The 23,605-nt window shown below is 46.9% G+C and overlaps 1 pseudogene across 1 annotated transcript in view; it reads left to right on the top strand.

Annotated features, from left to right (window-relative positions):
• LOC147710160 (E3 ubiquitin-protein ligase TRIM39-like) overlaps positions 1–2,048 on the top strand; it is a 141,073-nt pseudogene extending 139,025 nt beyond the window's left edge. The window contains exon 6 of the transcript XR_015295851.1: positions 1,539–2,048. The product of XR_015295851.1 is annotated as an E3 ubiquitin-protein ligase TRIM39-like (transcript). The remainder of the gene's footprint in view (positions 1–1,538) is intronic.
• Positions 2,049–23,605: the final 21,557 nt, after the last annotated feature.

Here is a 23,605-nt window from a genome sequence, read left to right as displayed (position 1 = left end):
TATTACAACGCATGCCATTACTACGTAAGTATAGGTTAGTTTATCTTTTTTTTTAACTTTAATTTAATTTGGGTACAGGGGTATTTTTAGGGTTCAGGGCTAGGTTTGGGTTTTGGGGTACCGGGGTATTTTTAGGTTTCAGGGATAGGTTTGGGTTTTGGGGTACAGGGGTATTTTTAGGTTTCAGGGCTAGGTTTGGGTTTTGGGGTACAGGGGTATTTTTAGGGTTCAGGGATAGGTTTGGGTTTTGGGGTACAGGGGTATTTTTAGGTTTCAGGGCTAGGTTTGGGTTTTGGGGTACATGGGTATTTTTAGGTTTCAGGGATAGGTTTGGGTTTTGGGGTACAGGGGTATTTTTAGGGTTCAGGGCTAGGTTTGGGTTTAGGGGTACAGGGGTATTTTTAGGTTTCAGGAATAGGTTTGGGTTTTGGGGTACAGGGGTATTTTTAGGGTTCAGGGCTAGGTTTGGGTTTTGGGGTACAGGGGTATTTTTAGGTTTCAGGGATAGGTTTGGGTTTTGGGGTACAGGGGTATTTTTAGGTTTCAGGGCTAGGTTTGGGTTTTGGGGTACAGGGGTATTTTTAGGGTTCAGGGCTAGGTTTGGGTTTGGGGTACAGGGGTATTTTTAGGGTTCAGGGCTATGTTTGGGTTTTGGGGTACAGGGGTATTTTTAGGTTTCAGAGATAGGTTTGGGTTTTGGGGTACAGGGGTATTTTTAGGTTTCAGGGCTAGGTTTGGGTTTTGGGGTACAGGGGTATTTTTAGGTTTCAGGGCTAGGTTTGGGTTTTGGGGTACAGGGGTATTTTAAGGGTTCCGTTTTTTTTAATATTACTTTTAATTAATTACTTAAATAAATTTAATAAAATAAATACATTAAATTAATTAAATTAATATTACTTACAATTTTTAAAAAAATGATATACTTACCTATACTTACGTTGTAATGGCATGCGTTGTAATAGCATCTGCGATGTAATGACATGCGTTGTAAAGGCAGTCGTTGTAAAGGATCCTGTGTTGTAAAATTCGCGTTGTAATGGTATGCGTTGTAAAAGTTCGCGTTTTAACGTCATACATCCGAGCAGTCTAGTGCTGCATGCTTTATTGTAGTGAGCAGTCTAGTGCTGATCGCTTTAGTGTAGTGAGCGGTCTAGCGCTGAGTGCTTTAGTGTAGTGAGCGGTCTAGCGCTGCGCGCTTTAGTGTAGTGAGCAGTCTAGTGCCACGTGCTTTAGTGTAGTGAGCAGTCTAGTGCTGCACACTTTAGTGTAGTCAGCGGTCTAGTGCCGCTCGCTTTAGTGTAGTGATCAGTTTAGCTCTGCATGCTTTAGTGTAGTGAGCAGTCTAGCTCTGCGTGCTTTAGTGTAGTGAGCAGTCTCATACCTCGCACTTTAGTGTAGTGAGCAGTCTAGTGCCGCGCTCTCTAGCGCCGCGTGCTCCTTCCAGATGTGGTGTAAATTAATCATATGTACAACAGAAGCAGTAATTACAGCCTTTCTTTGTGTCATTAAATCTCTAATTCTGAATCTCTTCTCTGCAGTGATGGTGACTCTGGATCCTGACACGGCTCATCCTGAGCTCCTCCTGTCTGAGGGGGGGAGACGAGTGAGACGTACGGACACAGCACAGTCCCTGCCAGACACCCCCAAGAGATTCACCTCCTGGTGCTGTGTGCTGGGGAGCGAGGGGTTCACCTCCGGCAGACATTACTGGGAGGTGCAGCCGCTGCAGGAGGGGGGAGGGTGGGAGGTGGGGGTCGCAGCAGAGTCTGTGGACAGGAAGGGAGGGTTCACATGGTCACCTGAGGGGGGAGTCTGGGCTGTGTCGGGGTGGGGGGGGTCACTACAAGGCTCTCACCTCCCCAGAGACCCCTCTGTCCCCTCGTGAGGAGCCCCTGAAGCTGGGGGTGTATCTGGACTACGAGGGGGGGCGGCTGTCCCTGTACAATGCTGACTCCATGGAGCTTCTCTACTCCTTCCCGCAGGCCCCCTTCACACAGAGGCTCTTCCCGCTTTTCTGGCTCTGTGGAGCGGAGCTGAGGCTGGTGTGAGAGTGACCCCCCCCCCCTCTCCCCCCCAACTGTCATCTACAGTTCAAAGAATCTTCAAACACCAACATTCCAAAGAATCTTCCCACATGTTGCCATGACACCCAGAAGCCTCACGTGAAACTGACTGCTTCATATCTCTTTTCCTTGTACATTTTTTAAAAGAAGGGCAGGAAATGTTTGTTGTGTGAATTATGCACCAGACATCATGTAACATATGATAAAGTCTCTTTAAACTTCAAAAATGTGTATTTCTTTGACACGTGGAGCTTTGACATTAATATGCACATTATAGCGCTGCGCTATGAAGTACTTATTGAAAGTGATTGTTTTTAAACATGACCCTAGAAACCAGTCCTGCCCCGCCCAATAACAGGGATATTATTAAATACCTCAGACGCAAGACAGTTGTCACGTGAACCCTGTATGTAACCCAGATTCAGGGCGGCTTTAGGACAGTGCGACCGGTGCAGCCGCACCTGCGCTAACCTGGGAGAGGCACTGTGTTCAGAAATAACTTTGGGTTTTAAAAGCACCTGCTGCTTCCTTGTGTGTCCAGCAGGTTTCAGGCAACAATAAAAATGTCAAGATAACACAGGTGATTAATGTTTCTGCTGGAGAGAGATCGAAGTTTTGTCTTGTCACAGTTTCGACTCATCATTAAGTAGCGCAGAGGGTTAATATGCCGGCTGCAAAGAGCGTGTACATGCAGAACACAGAACGTTAATCCTCATTGGTCTGTGTAACATTTCCTATAGATTGATTTACACATATAAGATTCATTGCCTCTGTTAATGTGTGTTTGTTGTAAAGTGCTCCGACACCCAAGAGTTGGCATGAGTAGCGCTATAAAACAAAAGACATGCGTATGAGAGAGGGACGCTACAGAGATGCGTGCCACTGTTGGAAGGTGGGGGTGAGGGAATATTTGGAAATGGTGTCATGGGCGGAGGGGTGCAAATAAATATTGTCACACCTGGCGCCTCTAATTCTAAAGCCGGCTCTGCCCAGATTCTTTTAGATCCATTAATTCAAACGCAATAGGTTTTTGTAGCGCTGGTATTCTAAACTCACGGTTTTGGAGGTGCTTTCATATGTGATAGGGAAGAAATTGGACCATCGGTGAAGTCAAATATTTGTTTAGGATCACAAAATTTGGTTACGCTGTGAAGCCGCAATTAAACCAGGTGTTCTAGTTTCCCTTTGGACAAATTACCTACTAAATGGGTATCTATTTGTCTCTCCTTTTTACCTTAAATGTTAATGCTTTTGTGATCCATCACCTGTGAATTAAGCTGATATTTCTTTGCAAGGGTTTAAAACTTCTTTCTGAGGACAGTGTTTTTGTAACGTGAGCATGACGAGGCCAGTGAAGATATATCACAATACAGAACTATTTTAAAATATTGCAGTTCCTAAACTGCAAATATTCCATCACATTTACAGACCATCGTGTATAAGTTGTTTACTTGTGAAACATCTGCCCTGCTGCACAAGCCACTATTGTAATTTATGAAATGTGTATTGTGCAAAGATATGCAGATTCTGTGAACAATGTGCAATAATGTTACATTTCAGCAGCACAAATACAACACAATAGCCTCCTGCAGGGATTTCATGACTCCACAAACATTTCCAGGTCCTGCAAACATATTCGGTAGAATTAACTTGTCTGCAACATTTCTTCCAGACGTTATTGTGTATTTACAGGCCATCCTGTATTAAAAATAGAATCTATTTTTATCATGAAAGTTAAAGAATATCAGCTAGATGTGTGACACTGAGAAGTAAATCTGCCTTTCAAGCCGACGCCAGTGCATGCTGGGACTGAGATAACGAGGATCTTAATAGAAAACGTCAAACTACAAGTCCCAAAATGCAAAGTGCTGTTGATACAAAATGTCAGAGGTTGGAGGGGTCACTTAGAGTGAGATTTTGACACCAGGTCAAGCAAAGCAGAATGATTTTGCTGAGTTTTAAATGCTTCCTGTACGACAGGAATATTGTGTAACACTTGTCACCTCTTCATCCCTTCAGGGGTTTCTGCTTCTTAATATCCTCGTCTTTGCTTCATGGAGAATGGATGTAATTCTTGTCTCTTGAGTAAGACGTGGGCTGAGTATGTTCTCTTTCAGCATTAGTGTCATGACGTCCTTTTATAAGGTAGCTCAGTAGGTTGAGGCACATCTGCGAGACCCATGATCCAGACGTCCCAGGTTAGACTCCTGGCAGGGGCTTCTCAGACTTTCTAATGGTTGCACAGTATTGTATCATTTATATAAACCTTCATGCTGCCACCAATGGCTGCAGCTGACGTCACTGAGAAATGGACCTCCGAGCCCCAGACATTCATTTAAGATCCTTATGAATTCTGGGCTTGTAGTTTTGGTTTACTTTAGTACAAATATTAACAATATCAGATTAAAAATAATTTTTACTGGTGATAAATTAATATTACCACCAAAACATTTACAAAAACATACTAAACAGATCAATTTCCGATGCTTGCAATTGTCTGACTTTTTTCAGGAGCTCTGTGTCAATCTGGGGTAACTGGACTCAAACTATAACAAAGTGGACCTGTTACCACTGGTTTCCTGGGGCTTCACCTTACTGTGGGGTCCAAGACTGAGCACTAAGTGAACCCCTCACCCCTGGACTCTCAGAGGAGTGAAGTCGAGCTGTCCGAGACTTACTCAAGGAGAAGGTGCGGGTTAGAAACCAAGAACTCTCTAAAGCAGAATACAGTTAAATGATTGTGCAGCCAGTGCTTTTACTCGAAAAATGAAAGGTGCTTTAATCACCAACACACAACTCAGGACCATACACAAAAAATAGAGGGGTCAAACTGATGCACCTAGTGATACTCTGGAGGTTGGGGGGTGGTCCATAGGGACCATCATGTAGATAGCCCTGTTGCCCCGTGGATGATGATAGAACGACATTGGTACTTAGTGCGTAGAAGGGTCTTGTACATGATGTTTGAGGCATCGTGTTAATGTTGTTTGAAACTAGATATGTAAACAGAGCAGTTTCAGAGAAACTAGTCCAACATTGCCGTGCACGCAAATATGTGCAGAAGGTCAGGCAGAAATGTTTGTGAAAAATAGGACAATGTAGGAAACGAGCAGCTTCGCAACATGGGCCTAATCCAAGCATATAACAGTATCGTGCTGGCGCAACGAAGGTGCTGTAGGACCAGGCCCGGACTGGCCATAGCGGGCACCGGGCAATCCCCTGGTGCGCCGCAAGGGTGGGGGCCGGTTTTGAGCCACTGGGGGCCGATTTTGTTACAGGGCGATCGGCCCTGCAACAAAATCGGCAGAAAACCGGCCCTAGCAAAGCGCTCGGTGGCGGCTCCAACCCCCCCCGGGGGGGGGGGGGGGGCGGCCGAGCACTTTGCCAGGGCCGGTTTTGGTTCCCAGTCCGGCCCTGTGTAGGACAGTTGTGAATGAGGACAGTTATCCAGTAGGACAGTTCTACAATAGGACAGAAGGTTGAATAGGACTTGGTCCTCAGGCTCTCGCCGCTCTCTCTGGGTCTGTAGTTAACCCCCCTTTCCTTCTGGAATGGGCTGTGCCAGTTATGGAGCTGTAATGGTGCCAGTGTCTGTGGTGGTCCCTTCGTACAAGGTCTCAGTTCACACTGTGACTTAATTCTAGTTCACTAGAGGGTTTTCTCACTGGACTCGTCAGGGGGCACCACTCCAATAGTGAACGCGCTCACACACAGCTCCTGAGGCAGCCAGGCTGACTCTACCTTGGCCCTACCTTGAGCATTTATCCCCGTTGGTGCCCAGACGCATGTCTCCAGTTCAGGTGAGGGTGAGGGAGAGAGAGAAAGTGGCGGAAGTGATGGGTAGAGAGGGAGCGAGAGATTGGTGACATTGGAGGGGAATAGGAGAGTAGAGAGAAAGTGGTAAAAGTGAAAGGAGAGGGAGAAAGAGAGAGAGAAGGGAGTGAGATACACTGATGTGGAGAGAAAGAAAGGGGGAGATAGGAAAGAAGTGGAGAGAGAAAGCGAGAGATCGAGGAGTGTAAGAGAGACAAGAGGAGGAGGTAGAGAGTGGAGAAAGAATGAGATAGAGAAAGAGGGTGGGTGGTGGGAAACAGAGAGAGACTGCCAGCAGTCAGTCTACAAGACGAGTGTCTGCTCAGATGAAGGAGCTGCTCGTCTGAGGGTTGTCCGGCTCCCACCACCTGTGATGGACTGAAGTGACCCGGGCCCTTGGGATCTGCATTAAGAGGACACCATTCTTCTGACCTGCCCAGCTAGACCCTAAGGAAGAACAGGTGTGTAATCTACCGCCAAGGTGCCCCGGCCTGAGGATCATGGCAGCCCAGTTAAAATGCACCAGATGAGAGTAGCTGTCCCCTCCACACCCCACACCCCCCAAGGACACAGCAGCAAAGCTGAGGCTGGTGTAGGAACCCTACCCCACCCCCACCCTACTGCAGTAATGAAAATTTAACAAGGGGCACAAGCAGAGATGCTGCCACCAGGGCCAGTCTCTTGCAGCAGAGTGAGAGGATGATGATAGTTTTATCCAGGAGGGTTGCTCTTTGGGTGCCCTTAGCACCGGAAAGACAGAGGGACTGAGTACTATATTGATTTTTTCCAGAATTGTCACAAAGAAGATGCAGGCGAGATTGCCAGGAGACAAAGTGCGAGAGATTATTTTATTGGTAGAAGAGGTGTGCAAAGAGCGGAAGTTGGCGCTCCATAAGGTTAAATGTTTGTTGGAGCTTCTCAATTTTGCATGCAGAGTGGTCAGAGCTGGCAGAATGTTTTACACAAGGTTGGGCTTTGCCATGTCAGGGGTGGATTTACTGCACCATAGAGGGTGAATGGTAGGTTCTCCTCAGTCATATCTGCATGTATGCATGCATGTTATTGAGAATTTAAACAGAGTAAGCATGTTTTTTGCAGAGAGTCCCTTGGTTGTGGCTTGATCTGGGATGGATGGCGGTGTGCAGAACAATGACTTTTTCACTGGCGGTTGCTTTGGTGGTTGGTTGTGTGAAACTGATGAACAGAAGAGTAACGTTCAACGTGGATAACATATCAGGGGTTGAGTTGTTTAACAGAAGGCGAGGACCTGAGGGTTTCGCGGCTCTTGTGGAATGGTTGTAGCGTTGTCTGTATTTCAATATTGCTTTTAGAGCAAATCATATTCCTGGAACGAGCAATGACATTGCTGATACTTCATCTTGTTAGCAGTGGAAGAGTTTTCGAAGTTTCGCCCTAGAAATGGAAGAGAGGACAACCAAGTTGTCACAGGACATCTGGTCACTGGGGCAATGAGCACGCTGGAACTTGCCAAACATTCTGTATCAGTAACTACTAGATGATCCCACTGAAAGGCTTGGTGGGAGTTTAAATATGGTTGAGGTGGAAAGAAAGGGGGTGATAAAGTCTGAAACTGAGTAACGAGGACATCATGCATTTTTGATTATCTTTGATTGACAGGAGCGTATCAGCTCTTAACATTGCTGGGAACCAGGGAGGTTTGTCACTATATGTGAAGTTATTTTAGGGTTATGACCCGGCGGCTGGGGAACTGATGAGGCGAGTACTAGCGGGTTAGTCAAAAGTGAATGGAAGGAAATCCATTCTATGGGAATCGATTCCATTTCACTTGTTGACGAGGTTACTCTGGGTGTTGGGGTTTTGCTGTTATAACTATTTTGAAGTTGAAATCTTTTAGCCTTTACCTGTTATGGATATTTTTATGGTGTCTGAATTGTGGGCTCAAGGAATAGCCCAGGTGTAAAAAGACAAGAGGTGGGGGTGGAAGATATGTTTCTGAAAATATGGCTGAGGTATTGCAAAACAGATCAGAGAGGGCTCAGCAAATGGGGTGTGTTGAAGACTGGGCTTGTCACAGAGGCAGGTGGACTTTTGACACATTTTACAGTTCCCAGGTGTGTTTGGGAGATGAGGTTGTTTACCCTACTGACAGTGAGAGAGTGACTGCGGCCAATCTTTTGGGAATATTGAGAAAATCATTGGTTTACTTGGGATTGAATGCGAAGGACTTTGGAGTGGGCTGTTTACAGACTGATGCTGCATCTGAGGCAGCAAGGTCTTCAGACTGAGGACATAAAGAGGATTGAGAGATGACGGTCCAGGCATCGTGAGAGGTACATACGAGGTTAGGACTTCAGACTGAGGGCATAAAGAGGGTTGAGAGATGACGGTCCAGGCGTCGTGAGAGGTACATACGAGGTTAGGACTTCAAACTGAGGACATAAAGAGGGTTGAGAGATGACGGTCCAGGCGTCGTGAGAGGTACGTACGAGGTTAGGACTTCAAACTGAGGACATAAAGAGGGTTGAGAGATGACGGTCCAGGCGTCGTGAGAGGTACATACGAGGTTAGGACTTCAAACTGAGGACATAAAGAGGGTTGAGAGATGACGGTCCAGGCGTCGTGAGAGGTACATACGAGGTTAGGACTTCAAACTGAGGACATAAAGAGGGTTGAGAGATGACGGTCCAGGCGTCGTGAGAGGTACATACGAGGTTAGGACTTCAAACTGAGCACATAAAGAGGATTGAGAGACGACGGTCCAGGCGTCGTGAGAGGTACATACGAGGTTAGGACTTCAGACTGAGGACATAAAGAGGGTTGAGAGATGACGGTCCAGGCGTTGTGAGAGGTACATTCGAGGGAGTAGGGCTATCTGTTTTTTAAGGCATGGGTCATATGAACATATCAGTCACAACTAAAGGAGGAGGGGCAAATATGTGTCTTGCCACCATTATCCATATCCCATGATGTCAGTGACATCATTAAACTGTGTACAGATTCCCAGGATGAAGGTAAAATAAATGCAGCCTTAAACATCTGCACAGCTGATGCCAAACCTCCAGACAGAGCCCCTCAACCGTCTGTCTACGGTCGCAGCCCTCAGGAGGAAATGTAAACTCACAGGATTTGTACCCTCGCCTCACACTGAGGGGAAGTATGAAAATGCATCTTTGTGACATGTGTCAGGTGCGCACACACAAGGAATCATCCTGCATGAGCACGTTTACTTTACTGTAAAGAGGGTCACTATATCTGTCAAATAAAGGTTTCAGCACTTTAAATGGGGATAAAGAAGTGCAGGCGCTCACCCGGAGGTGGGAGGGGAGCCAACTGTGCAGACGCGGCTGTCTATCAAAAGGGAAATGTGGAGGAGGATAGGAAGAGAGAGCGAGAGCAACACAAACAGAGAGAGGGAGAAACACAAAGAGAGAACAATACAAAGAGAGAGAGAGAGCAACAGAAAGAGAGCGTGAGCAAAATAAAGAGAGCGAGAGCAACAGAGCGAGAGCGACAAAGAGAGCGCGAGAGCGACACAAAGAGAGAGCGAGAGCAACACAAAGAACAAGAGCGACACAGAGAGGGAGAGCAACACAGAGAGAGCAACACAAAGAGAGAATGAGAGCAACACAAAGAGAGAGCGAAAGCAACACAAAGAGCTGGAGCGACAAGGAGAGATACACAGAGAGAAGCGAGAGCAACACAAAGAGAGAGCGATAGTGACACAAAGAGAGAGCGAGAGTGCCAGAGCAAGAGCGAAACAAAGAGAGAGCGACACAAAGAGAGAGCGAGAGGAACACAAAGAGAGACAGCGCGCAAAACAAAGAGAGCAACAGCGTCTATATACTTTCCCGTTGGTTCATGAATGGATCCCTTTGTTGACACGATTTAGCAAACTCTCCTGTTGGGTCCTGAGGTATTTTCATGTATAGTTCGGCATTGTGTACGGCATTGTACCATCGACGTGTATGTGCCCTTTACACATCAATTCCACACAACAGAGGTATAAAAGCAATAGAATCATTTTTAATCAACCATAACATTAAGCAAGAGCTAAAAATCTTCTAGAATTACTTCAATATACCCTGTACCACAGCTATTTTGAATGGAATAACGACTTTTTCTTACAACTTGCCTCTCCCTCCCATCTCTCATACTGTCCCTCCCCCACTCATCTCCAACAGTCCCTCTCCCTCCCGTCCCTCATCATCCCTCTACCTCCCATCTCTCACCGTCCCTCTCCCTCTCCCACCCTCACAGTCCCTCTCCCTCCCGTCCCTCATCGTCCCTTTGCCTCCCATCTCTCACCGTCCCTCTCCCTCTCCCACCCTCACAGTCCCTCTCCCTCCCATCGTCCCTCTCATCATCGCTCTCCCTCCCACCTCTCACCGTCTCTCTCACTCCCATCTCTCTTCGTCCCTCTCATCTCTCATCATCACTCTCCCTCCCATCTATCAGCGTCCCTCTCCCTCCAATCTCTCATCGTCCCTCTCCCTCCTGTCTCTCACATTCCCTCTCCCTCCCAAACAAGGTTCTAGAACTAGCGAACTGAGAGGTTTGGGAAAAACACAAAAAGGAGGCTGGGTTGATGAATAAATGCCCTTTCCATAAAGTGATACTTAAAAAATAAGAGTGGATTGTTGAAAACATGTGTCTGCATAACAGAGTTACCTTAAGAACTTGTGGATGTCTTAGAGCCTGTTGTGCCCGACACCAATACAACATTACCATATATGCCAGGGTTCACCAATGTCGGTCCTGGAGGGCCGGATCCAAGCCAGATTTATAAGATCCTCTCAGTTATCTAAATGTGGATATGCTAAAAATCTGGCATGGATCAAGCCCTCTTGGACAGATATTGGACAACCCTGATCTATACCCGTAGACTAGAGGTTGAGTATTTTTCTCTCCTCTGTGTTTTTTCAGCATTAAAGTCCATCCACAAGCGAGGACCTCTTTGCCTTCACCCTAAAAGATACCCAGTACACTTCCTTCACTGAGATTCCCAAGGTGAATACCCAGGCACTAAAGAGAGACTTGGACCACCTATACCTGGAAGGAGGTAGCGTTGTCTTGCAGTACACTGTTGTGACATATCCAGCACTTGCGGCCTGTGAAAAAGATATTGTAGCCCTCCTGAACAACCTCTGGGAGAGAACACAAAAGACTCATGGTCAGCATTCCAGAGCTGCTGCCTAAAAACTGGTTATTTGCCAGAGTTAAGTGATTTCCCATGGTACAAGCAGCAGGTCACCTGACAGATTAACATTGATTCAGGGCATGCAGCCCCCGTCCACCAAGAAAGGATTGATGTCCTTCATGGTGTTAGATGAGGCTTGTTGATGCTCACGTAATGCCATGTATAATGAAACTAATCTTTTCCAGTTCCGAGAAATACCCTTTTCTCAGTTTCGTTTCTGCAACAAAGAAGTGTTAGTGCCAGTGCATAGCTTTCTCACTAGATAAAGGCCTCTCCCACCTGTCTAGCAGTTTGATCGCAGCCCGAGGTGAAACGGCCTTGATATGTTCTGTGTTGTGCAAGATACGAGAGAAGAAACCTTTCTTTTTTTTTAGCTGTCCATCCACATCTGCTTGGAAAATTCTACTGTGGGCATGTTCTTAACTAACCATTCAGTGTACATAATGTATCTTTATGCTTTCTACTGTTCTTCAGTTCACTCTGTAGTATTCTTACGAGACTGTGCAAACGGAGCCCCGCTCTGAGCGTATACAAATAAATGGTTATTGGTGTATATTCTCCATTGTTTCTCCGACTCTTCATTTGGTATGGAAGGCTGAGAGGTGGTCTGTGGTGACCCCGGTGGCCCTGAGCGGGTCACTTCCTTCAATGGGGATGATGAACTACTGCCGCCAGTGGATCCCTGAATGCAGATGCTATGATGCCATCTTAAGACAGAGTATGCTAACAGATGCACCCAACAACATTGTATGGACTAACAAACTTGCAAACTGTTCAAGAAACTGAAAGAGACATTATGTACTGTACCAGCATTGGGGCTGCCTGACTACAAACTGTCCTTCCATCTCTGTGTCAGAGCAAAATGACATTGCAAGTGGTGTGCCGGCACAGCTTAAAAGACCTGTGGGATACTACAATGTGACTTTGCCTTTAGCAGTGACTGGGCGTCGGCAGCTGTGATGGGGGCGAAGACGGCTACTATTGTTTCGGCCTATACTTGTATTGTGTAGGTGCCATATTAGGTACTGTGGTTGTCATCTGGAGCGACACAACATTTTTCTGCTGGCAGGCACACAGGTTATGAGGTCAACTTGTTTTTTAAAGCTAAGATCATCTTTAAAAAATGCACATCTGTTAATTTGGCAACAGTGCTACCTGCAATAGGTTATTCTGATGAGACCCCTAAGCATGTCTGTGTTGAGATTGAAGAGAATTGCACCTCACCAAGACCAGATCTACAGCAGACAGCATTAGAAAAGGCAGACTATGAGACGTACACTCAAACAACAATGCCCCTGCACTATACAAAATTAGAACATTCTTGGTAATGTTAGTGTTTAAAGAGATAATTGGTTTGTATACATCCACACTTTCGGAGTGACTTTAAGAGAATCAATCATCCAAATCGAGGTATAAAAGTTCAAAAAAGACGTTCTGTTCTTGGTGTGAAGTGTCTGTTTATTGTTCCTTTAGTTATGCCAACACGTGTTTCATCGCAGGGAACACACTGCGAATCTTCAGGGCCTCATGAAAACATGTGAAATTCTTGCTGGATATACCCGTTTTGGGGCGGTGCTTCGGTTAGTTAGTTTCTGGGTAATCAAAGAATCCGTGAAAACGCTGTCTGCGTAATTGATGGATCTTGCTCAGTAGTAATATGAGCTGTAACCGGGAGGAGTCGAAAATATTCTGAAACGTGAAGCTCTGCTTTCACAAAGGCGGGTACACCTTGTTCGTGTTGTGCTCCCTCTTGAGGTTCCCGGTGCCGTTTGCGTTATTGCCTTTGGAATTGTCGATGAATTTGGCCAGCTGTAGCAGTATCGGGGTTTCATAACAGCAGTCGGGCGTTTCATTCAAAATGGCCCTTTAATAAAGCACTTGTTATAAGTGATACTACTACCCAACAGGATAGCCGTAATGAAAATGTGAAGCCCACTCAGGAGTTAATACCATGATAGCCAGAGGTAGCGCCAGGGCTGACACTGCAGCAAGAGAGGGCATGCTACAAACAGTACAGATGGTGCCTCTAATGAATAAAAACATTCCAAAAATTCAGCTCATTGAGAGACAATTGTTGCTAGCTGATGTGAAGGAAGCACAATGGTCTGCTACAGCAGAAGAGCAGAGAGCGTGGATTGATGCTGGATGTGAACAGAATGATGAGGGATTGTGGGTATACCGGGATGAGAGGCCTGTGGCCCCAGGCAGTATGTACCCTTCCTTTACAAGACTTGAGCATAGACCCACTGATTATTGCACAAGGGGGAGTGGGGTGAAGGCACAGATACATGTTGCTTCCCATTGAATGACTTTGAGTTTTGCTGTTGTGTGTGGATGTGTTTCCAGAATACGTGGGGGAGTTCCCACAAGGAAGAGAACCAGCCACGATCGTGGTACACTTCATGATAGCCATCACTCTAAGTTTTGGGGTCCACTAGGGCATAAATAGCAATAGAGGGGTGACTTTTTGGCTGCAGTTATGCAAAAGATATGTGACTGTTTGGGAACCGAGTGGAAACTGCATGCCCCATACCACCCCCAAGGTTCAGGCCTGGGGAGAGGAAGAACTGCAAAAGAAACTCTGGAATCATGGTCATGGTGAGAAAAAATAAAAGATGTTTCTCTTACTTCTAAGTGGACTGGACCACAGACTGTGACCGGATGCCCTGAATGTATCAATGAAACAACATGCAGAGCTGCACCAACAATGCCTGAGATGAAGGTACCAGAAATTGATGATCATATGTCCCCAGAGGAGCTGCACAACACACCAGACAAGGAGCGGACAGACCAGACAATTCCTAAGATCCATGCTGAGGGCCCATCATAAAGTGTCACAGGATTGGTGACACAAACTGACGCTCTTTTTTTTATTATATTCTTTATATTTGGTTTTTATTGCATACATGTGATAGGACAACATCGTTACCAATTGAAATTTACATAGAAGCTTGTACATGCATTTGGATACATCATGTCAGCTGTGGACATTGTTCTAGTCTTCCATATTGCTCCAAAAAGTTGATCTTGTTTTAGTCTATGATAAAGGATGTCGCTTCACCGTAAATATTACAGCAGTATTTGACATTGATGAGTGTAAGACTCAATTCTGCAATGGGGAGTATAACACAACTGGGGAGTGGAACAAAACTGGGGTTACACTGTGTATGAAGAAATGTACGGTGCTAGATGTAGACGAGCATTGCTTAGAGTTTTAGTTTATTGTTACTATGAAACAGGCCTCAAGAGTGTGTGAATTGGTAAGGTTTTAGCCCTGGTGCTCATATATGCCCTGTATCCGTGCCCTGCGTGCTATGCGTGATGAGATGGCCATCCCGCTCGCACCCTGAATGAGATTCCTCCCAAGGGGTTTGCGGGGAGTTTGGTGTTAACTGAGGGGACTCAAGAGTGTGGCGCGGTATGCTTGAAGGTGTGTAACACTGTTGTCCACTGCATAGAGATGTGGCGTTTCCGAATGCCTCGGACTTCCTCACATCGTAACGCATCTTCCTTTGATGCTCCCCACTTTATAACTGCTCCCCTCCAGGCAGCCAGAGGAGGTCCCGCTGTGGTTCTCCAGTGCATGGCGACGCTCTGTTAGGGCTAGCAGGATAGCCAGAGCCGCAAATCGCTTTTCTACTTTGTGTAGTTTACGGTGATTGAATATGCCTAACGCACTGGCTTCCCATGTTACAGCATCTACGAGCCCTGTCACTGAGCGCAGTGTGGTGTGTATTGTGTTCCGATAAGATTAGTGTCAGATAGCTCCAGAACATGTGGAGAAAGGTTGCGCTAGGTTCTTGGCATCTCGGGCATAAGTATAGTGTGTTCGGGAAATATAGCTGGAGATTTTCTGGCGTCAGATACGCCCGATGTAAAATAAAGTGTTGTATATTTTTGAATCTGTTATTTCGGGATACTCTTTTGGGATGCTCTAAAACCTGTTCCCATTCCTGGTCATGGAGTGGCCTCTGAAGCTCAGTCCACCATTTTACCCAGAGGGGGGAGGGGGGGGGGGGGGTGAGTGTTATTGCATTACATTTTCAGATTGCCTTATATATCTAGGCTTTCCTGTTTTCAGTTTCTATTTTTGGTAAATTCTGGTGGGGTTTTTTCAGTGTTTCCAGTGATTTTAATACCATAAAAAACAGTAGTTATCGGTGGTTACCAATTGTCGCACCATTAAAAATAACCGAAACAGTGTTTTTCCAGTGTTTATGGAATGTTTTGTTTTTATTATTCCTGGCTTTCTGCACTGATAGTGCATGGTATATAGACAATGAATGTACTGTGTATATGAGGTCAAAGTGCAGTTTTAGAAATCACACTTAATGTAGTACACCATACAATACTTCTTCAGTGAGTCTTTGGTCATGCGTGCTCGCTCTTTCTTTCCCATGTAAACTTTTTATTTTTTTATTTTTATTGATAAACAAGAAAACAGAAACATAAAACAAGGCAATAGTCATAATGGTTACAATCATGTGTCCTTATAGGATGAAACCCTGAGTAAATTGTTATAAGGCATACATTTGAAGCAAGGAGTAGGGGGGTCAGTGGGGAAGCAGTTAAATGATTACATATGGTAAACAGTACATGGAATGTCGCTCAGGGAGACAGCGAAACATCTGGGATGAAATCAAGAGGGGGAGTACATATATTCCCACAATAGGCATTCCACTGGGACCGGACTTTGTTCCATTTTCTAGGTCTACCCCATGCCAAATAAACTGTCTTCTCTCTAAACATGCACCAATCCATATTTTCCTTCCATACCGATACCGTGGGCGACCGCTGGGAACCCCACAACTGTGCGATGTCTCTCATAGCTATCATGTTCCCAAGGGTCGCCCACTGGGTCTGAGCAACATTATAATCGTTCGGTTCCCACACATTCAGCAAGCAGCGCCTGGCTTCAGGCTATAACGGCACCCCGGTGACCCTTTCCATCACTACATGCACACGATTCCAAAATGCAACCACCTCCGGGCATTCCCATATTATATGGAGGAAGGTTCCAATCATACCGCAGCCACGCTTACATAACCCATCAGGAGAATAACCCATTCGAATCAAACTCGGACCAGTGACATATACCCGATGGAGGATCTTGAGCTGGACAAGCCGAAGACGGGCAGGTATAGCAACCTCCTTGGGCGAGGACAACGCAGATTGCCAGTCCTCGTCGTCCAGCTCCAAACCGTCACTAGTCCAAACCTCCCTGAGACGCACGAGTAGATCAGCCCGATTGTTGATCAACTTCTTATATATTAGTGAGATCGTGCTGTCAGGCACGTGGCCGTCCAGCACACGGTCCTCGAGCGGAGAAGACTCAGGAATATCAGTGCCCGCAGCAAAAACTGACGTCAAGGCATGGCGAACCTGCGCGTATCTGAAGAATTCCCTATCGCTCCGCTCATACTCCGTCTTCAATGCTTCAAAGGTTTTAATGTTTCCCTTGGCCCAAAGGTCGCTCACCCTGCTAATGCCAATCATGTCTAATTTCTCGAAACCTTTCGTTTTCCATAGACATCCCAATCTTTCAGATGCGTATAACGGGGTTGCACGAGTCAATCTGTCTCTCCATCCCAAAGCCACATTCGCATCATGCCCAACCCGCACAGCAATTTTAGTAGGTCCAGACAGTTTCCTCCCGATCACCTTAGAATAAAGCGCCCTGTTGTAATTCCCACCCGGTAGCAAGTATTTGTCCATCTCAAATGCCGGGTTAGGACCAGGTGCGTACGTTGCATGGTTAATCGCACTCAGCTGAGAGGCCCAATAATAACGCTTGATATCCGGAAGCGCAATGCCTCCATCATACCAAGGGAGCGTGAGCTTGGCCCATGTAAACTTTTATGTGTGAAAAGGCCCTCTGAACATTGGCACTTGAGAAGGGCAACGCTTTAACAGCCAGTACACAAATGAAAGTAATAGCCAGCTCTTTTTTTAATTCTTTGCTCTTCTCCTTTCATTAAGTTCAGATCATGAACCCTTTTATCTCTTCGCAGCTGGGCCACTGCAGGGGCTCGGTATCTCTGTCTTAAAGATTGTTGCCTTCATTCTGTGCAGCTGGTCCAAACCTCTGGGGCCAGAATGGTGTTCGGTTCGGCCCGACAGGACCATGCGACTCCTGCCTTATCTTCACTCCACTAGCTCCCTGTTAAGCAATGAATGATTTTCAAACCCCTTATTCTTGGTACATAAAACCTTAAATGTTTTTTGCACGCTCCCCTCTGATTGTGGGTAACCCGGTACCAGCACCCTCAAGCTCTCAAGTCATGAAATCCCTGTATCCTTCAAATCTCAAAGGTGAGGCTAGCCGTGCTAGGTGGCTGGGCCTTCTCGGTGATGGGAACCACCCACTGGTGTGAGACCAAGTTTCTGAACTTTCCTGAAGCACAAAAGGACTTGCTTTACCTTTTTAAGAGAAGCACATTTTTTTTACCTCTTAGGACAATGATGCCTTCCGGTAATACAGCGCTTGCCAAAAGCTAAAGACAAATACCTATTTGAGCATCCTTTAGAAAACTGTAAATTGAATTATTTCACAACAGGTTTCTATTAATACATTTGACACCAATAGTATTACGAAAGCAAAGGTACATCTCTGGGCCTCTGAGAAGTACAGGGAGACAATGAGCGGCCACGATGGGAGTAGGAGCCCTTTATCTACTGCCATATTTCATGTTTCTAACAGTAATACATCATCATAGAGGGCTGGGCTGAGCGGGATTGATGCATAACTTGTTCAAGGAAGATTCAGGCTCCACGTTCTCTTGGTATTTAGTGGCCGATGGGAAAATATTCGAAGTGGAAGGAATAAAACGGAAGCAAGACTGATACATTCCTTGGCCTCTCAACAGAGAAATCACTTCCACTGAATGAATAATAATTAATTGTTCCTTGCCTATCCAACCCTTGCTCACGTTTGAATGATTACCCCAGGTAACAATGCAAAGTGCCCTGCATGCCCATTCAATTATTGGCCTCTGTCAGTAGCGTGTATTCTGAATGCCCATGCCATCTTTGACATCTTTGCTGTAATAATAGACATGTAGCAGTACCATTCAGAAACTGCATCACTGCCACAAACATATTTCACATTGAAGGTATCCAGATCACTCCTCATTCCCTAAACATGGATCCATTCCTGGGATTTCCTTTTTTGTAAACCACGTTTATCAAGCGTATTATTCCGGTGCCGTCACAAAGTGAACCCAGTCTGCAGCTCTGATCCCAGTTTGGAGGTACTGATGGCTGTAATACCGTCTGCACACCATAGCAGGTCAGTTTTCGCCCCTCAGTAGTCCTTCAGTGATAACGGTGAACCAAGCACAAAAACAGGCTTTTTGCCTCTCCCAGAGCACTCTTCTGTCATCACAATTCCCTAGAGGTAGGACCTAGTGTGAAAAGCGTGTGCAAAAGTCATCAATCAGTGAAAGCTATTTCTAATCATCCTGTAATGCGCACAAAGTGAAAAGATGGGCACAGAAATCATCTCTGTACAATTCTTCACATTTGGACCCAGGACTGGCTCTTGGCATGGCATGGGCGAGCTGGGCCGAGGCGCCCATCTTTAGAGGGGCAAACAGAACTATTTGCATGAAGGTCCAGCAACGCCCTTTACCTCGGCTCGAGTGGTTTTCTTAACGTGCTGCAATCGATGTATTTTTCGCACCCATTCAGCCCCTCCCTTGGCTCGAGCGGTTTTGTTTAAAGTGCTTTCAACCGTTCTTAACGTGCTGCAATCGATGTATTTTTCGCACCCATTCAGCCCCTCCCTTGGCTCGAGCGGTTTTGTTTAAAGTGCTTTCATGTTCTTAACGTGCTGCAATCGATGCATTTTTCGCACCCATTCAGCCCCTCCCTTGGCTCGAGCGGTTTTGTTTAAAGTGCTTTCAACCGTTCTTAACGTGCTGCAATCAATGTATTTTTACCACCCATTCAGCCCCTCCCTTGGCTCGAGCGGTTTTGTTTAAAGTGCTTTCATGTTCTTAACGTGCTGCAATCGATGCATTTTTCGCACCCATTCAGCCCCTCTCTTGTCCTCCCAGTGACCCCTCACCCTCTGCAGCCCCTGACCTGTGATTAGGACGCGCTGACGCATTTTCATCAGCAAGAGCCGCATGGTTGTTCACGCAAGGGGGCGAGTGGAGCAAGGGCCGCCCCTGTGGGCACTTCTCAAATGAGACCACTAGTGCCTTTCAGATGATGCAAAAAAAAGGCCCATGTCAGAAATAGGACTGGATAGTGAGGGACCCTGTAAATATGTGACCCTGCTGCTGCGCCGGTTTTCACCTATTTAATATACGGCATTTGCCATATAAATTCGCATCTGCTGCATTATAATTTGCAGTTTTTAACAAATGTTCTATTGTTCTATTTTCATTTGATTTTTAAACGCTTCAAAAGTGGTGCCGCATAGTGGTAGATCCTTTGCACAGGGCAGAAGGTTGTGCACATTTCAGTTATTGCTTGCTGTTCTACGGAGTTAAGCAAGTACTAAAACAGTAAAATAGTTGCTCTTATCATACTAATGTGTATTAAAATCAGAGCACGAGTCTGGGGTACACGTGGGTGGACGGCGTTGACCCACTTTTTTCACAGGGTGGACGCTGTCCACCCTGCCAAGAAGTTGAGCCCCACTGAAAAATGGGCTGAATTCATCACGGTGTAACTTGCAAACACCTGAATACATTCAGCAGCGCCTGCACGTTGTTGTCTGTTTTCGATCGCAACAACGTGCAGTCTGGGAGGGGGCTTTCTGTGGGGCTCATTATGATGGCGGGCGGACATCATTCCGCACGCCAACATAACGGTGATGGGACCGCCTGCCAGACGTGCGGCGGTCCCACCAGCCCAATAAGGATGCGCCCGCCACACTGGCATCCTGGCCTTTTCACATTGCGAAAGGTGCTGTGGCTGCAGCACCGTCCGCAATGTGAAAATGCCACGATGTGCATTTCCATGCACTACGTGGCAGGCACCACGGCGTGCCTGCCACCTTTTGCATGTAAATGTAGGGGGTAGCATGGGTACCTCCCAGTGCACCCCCTCCCCACAGAGAGGGCCCTCAACATTCCCCCAAAGCCAGTCTCCGCCTGTCTTTTTTGTGGCGGGATATCTGCTGCAAAACGACAGGCAGAAGGGCTCATCCTAATCACTATGGCGGTGCCTGCACGGCACCGCCGCAATGATGCCCTGGTTCCGGGTTACTCAAGGCAGGCGGGACCATGGTGGATGGACTTTACGTCTGCCGCGGAACCAATGTGATTCCCCCCACCATCCTAATTTGGCGCTGAGTGAATCACATTATGATGGCGGGAGCATCGCCACCGCTGGGCGGGCGATCCTCCCGCCATCATATTGAGCCCCTTAGTTCGGACTCCTGCTGGGGCCATAACAAAGGGCTAATCTGAGGGGTCATCAGCCTCCTTTTGTTCAGTCTCTTAGCTGGGAGCAGTCAGGAGCCTTAACCCTAGATGCCAATGAAGCGGAGGCGAATCAAAGGCTCACACCTTGTTAGCACTTCACACATACTTAAGAGAGGCAGCTTTTCACTTTGTTCAGTCCCTGTGTAAGAGATACGCATGCACTGTAAGAATGGCAGATGCGTTGGTCTTTCCCTGTATTTACACGAAATATATGTAACTTATATAGTGCTTACTACCCCTGAGGAGGCATTGAAATAATTAATTTTTCTTGTAAAGCACTATGGGTAGAGGAAGTTTACGCTGACAAAAGGCAGCATGTGTGTATCATCTGCCTAAATCAGGAGGGTTTCCCTGTGTACTCGAAATGATAGACTTTCTAAACATACATGTGAGGTCTTAAGATCTGATATCACTTCTTATGATGCCACTCCCTGTGATGTCACGCGCCAAGATGTCACACGCCCTGATGTCACACGCCGTGATGTCACACGTTTTGATGCCACTTGCATTCTGATTAGCTAGGTTAGTCTCCCCACTTTTTTTAGGACTTGTGCCCTGGTTAAAATAGGAAAATAAAGGAAAAAAATTATAGCTACCAAAAGTGCCACTACCATCCACACTGTTTGATCGAAATGTGAGCCTTTGTGGCCACTGGCCATGTTAAGACAAACCCTGTTGGTTCACAGCAGTGCTGGCCTTAAAGACAACAGTGACCAACGGGCAAGACTTCTAATGAAGATTTAGGAATCTGATTTAAATGTGTTATTAGATGAAATCACCTGCTGAAGTCCTGCGATGAGGAAGAAACATGTAGGTGAATTTGCCAGCATTATCCCTTGATGAAATATCAGTGAACTGGTCAAAAGGACAAGGTAGGAGAATGTGTTGCCTCCACATTTTAGAGGCCCGCTTTGGACTCCTGTCTGCTGGGAGGTGGGGCCACTGCTACAGCACTGATTGGCCACCATAAAACCCATTGCATCAACCCGGGATGGCCGTGACGCACTCTCAGCTTTGTTTTGTAGGGCTTTGGCTCCCTCAAGTGGCCAAGCAGTGCAACAAATGTGAAAAAACAACGTGGCTTGATTTAAACCGGGGCAGCTGATTTTCACACAGTAGGGTACTGTCGGGCACAATCAGGTTTACCTGATTTGCAGACAGCCTATTTATATCCAAGTCACTATGTGACAGCCGGGGCCCATCTGCAGGATAGCATGAAGGACGGGGTGTGTAGCTGGCTTGGTATCGGTCATGTGCCAGGTTCGGCGGCAGTCTGCCACCAGCCGTCCATACTTAAGAAACTGTCCTCTAGGAAGGTCGGTGTCGACTGTCAGTTCTGGAAATGAAAGCTGGTGTCCACTTGCGAACAGTAAACCTGCCTCCGTGAGGGAATGTTCTGTCCATGTTTGCAGGGTTCATGTTGTGTAGTGATCGCGACCTCTGGGAAGGCCCACTAGCGGCAGAAGTGGGAAATAGACTGGGGATTGTCCGTGACATCCGGTATACGAGTTTCATGCAGGTGAGCGCCACTATCACTTGTAATGGACACGTTGACGTGGGCTGGACCCCTGGTAGCAGCATGCATCGAATCACAGAGGCATATATTGGCCCAGTGCTTGTGTGGGTCTCCCCTAACGCACGTCCCGCCGTCCACTGTGATATCCACTGTAATTGAGCTGCTGGGAAGTATGCTTCAAATGAGGGTGCTCCGAGTCTGCCCTGGTTCACTGGCAGCTGCAGTTTGGCCAAGGCTACCCGTCTACGACCCTCCCCCTATATTAGAGTGCTTAGAAGAGTATCTAGTTCCCGGAAGAAGGAGCGGGAAGGGACTACCGGGAGATTAGCAAAGTAGTAGAGCAGTCGTGGGACGAGGATGATTTTGGGCACTGCTACTTTCCCGATGGGGGCCAAGGGGAAGGATTACCAGAAATTGAGAGAGGAACGAATGCCTGTTAGTACTTTCTGGTGGTTACCCTTGTAGATATCTTGTGGGGAGTGTAGGAGAGTAGGGTCTGCAATCCTATGATCACCCAGATTTTTTGCTTTTGTTTCACTGGTTTACGACTTCCTCTGGCTGTGGGCCTGCTAATCAGACCCACAGCCTGGCTGTTCTCTTACTAAATTACGACATGTACCCTAGGTGCATTTACCAATTGGTACTGGGCCACCTTATCAGACCCTGTAACTCAGGGCATAGGTGTACCCAGGGCCGCCAGGAGCTGCAGCATGTATTATGCCACCCCTGGCTGGCCTCCTAAATTTGACACAACTGGCTGCATGACAGCTGGGGCGAAGTCGTGTAATCACACTTTGCTTTAGATGTAGTAGCCCTATATCTAACCATACAATGGACACTCGAGTTCCTATCAGTCACTCCTATGGCAGGCCTTGACAATCCTGAAGGCAGAGTGCATGGGCTCGTGTGAACTAGGCTCTGGCCCGAGCCGAGCCCGGTTGCAGCTTGCGGAACCAAGATCCAATGGCTGTTCCATGGTAACGCGTACCACATCGGTAACTTCGGTGTCGCGTTATCAAGACATGTCGAGTAAGGTGTCATACGAATCGGGATGCTGCCCTCTCACCAACTCTGGCGACGAGGTTAGCATTCCGCCCTTCTAGAGGGGCACGACATGTACGTAACTGTGAACCCCGGTTAAAGTTAACTAAAGCCTCAGCTCCACAAAATGGATGCTGCCACCACAGACACGAGTCTGACCTCCTGCTGCTGGGAGTCCTTCCAGCGAGGAGCGCTTGGACAAAGGGTTTCCTGTCAAGGGCGGTGTTCGCACCGTCCCAGACAGGGTTTGTGTATTCTGGGTAGGTAGGGCTTTTGCGAAGGTGACTGCGGAGTGGCACCCCGGTGCTCACTACGCATCTGCCGGTCAGAACCAGTTCCAGGGGCGCCAGCCCTGGCCTGGGGAAAGTCCGGCAGGGGAGAGGGGTGTAACTACCCCCCTTCCTGGTCCCACCCTTAGGGCAGGACCTAGTCATGTACCCACCCCTTTCTTTAGGATAAAGGTCGGAGCGGGGACCCTTCCAAATTAGATCATCTTTGAATCAAGAACTACTTTCTACGAAAGGACACTCAAGACTCTTCTCAAGATTTCTCCCTT

Source organism: Lissotriton vulgaris, chromosome 5, assembly GCF_964263255.1.
Source record: "Lissotriton vulgaris chromosome 5, aLisVul1.2, whole genome shotgun sequence".
Classification (NCBI taxonomy): Eukaryota; Metazoa; Chordata; class Amphibia; order Caudata; family Salamandridae; genus Lissotriton; species Lissotriton vulgaris.
The sequence above is the reverse complement of the archived record's forward strand: the minus strand, read 5'-3'. Positions and strand labels throughout refer to the sequence as shown.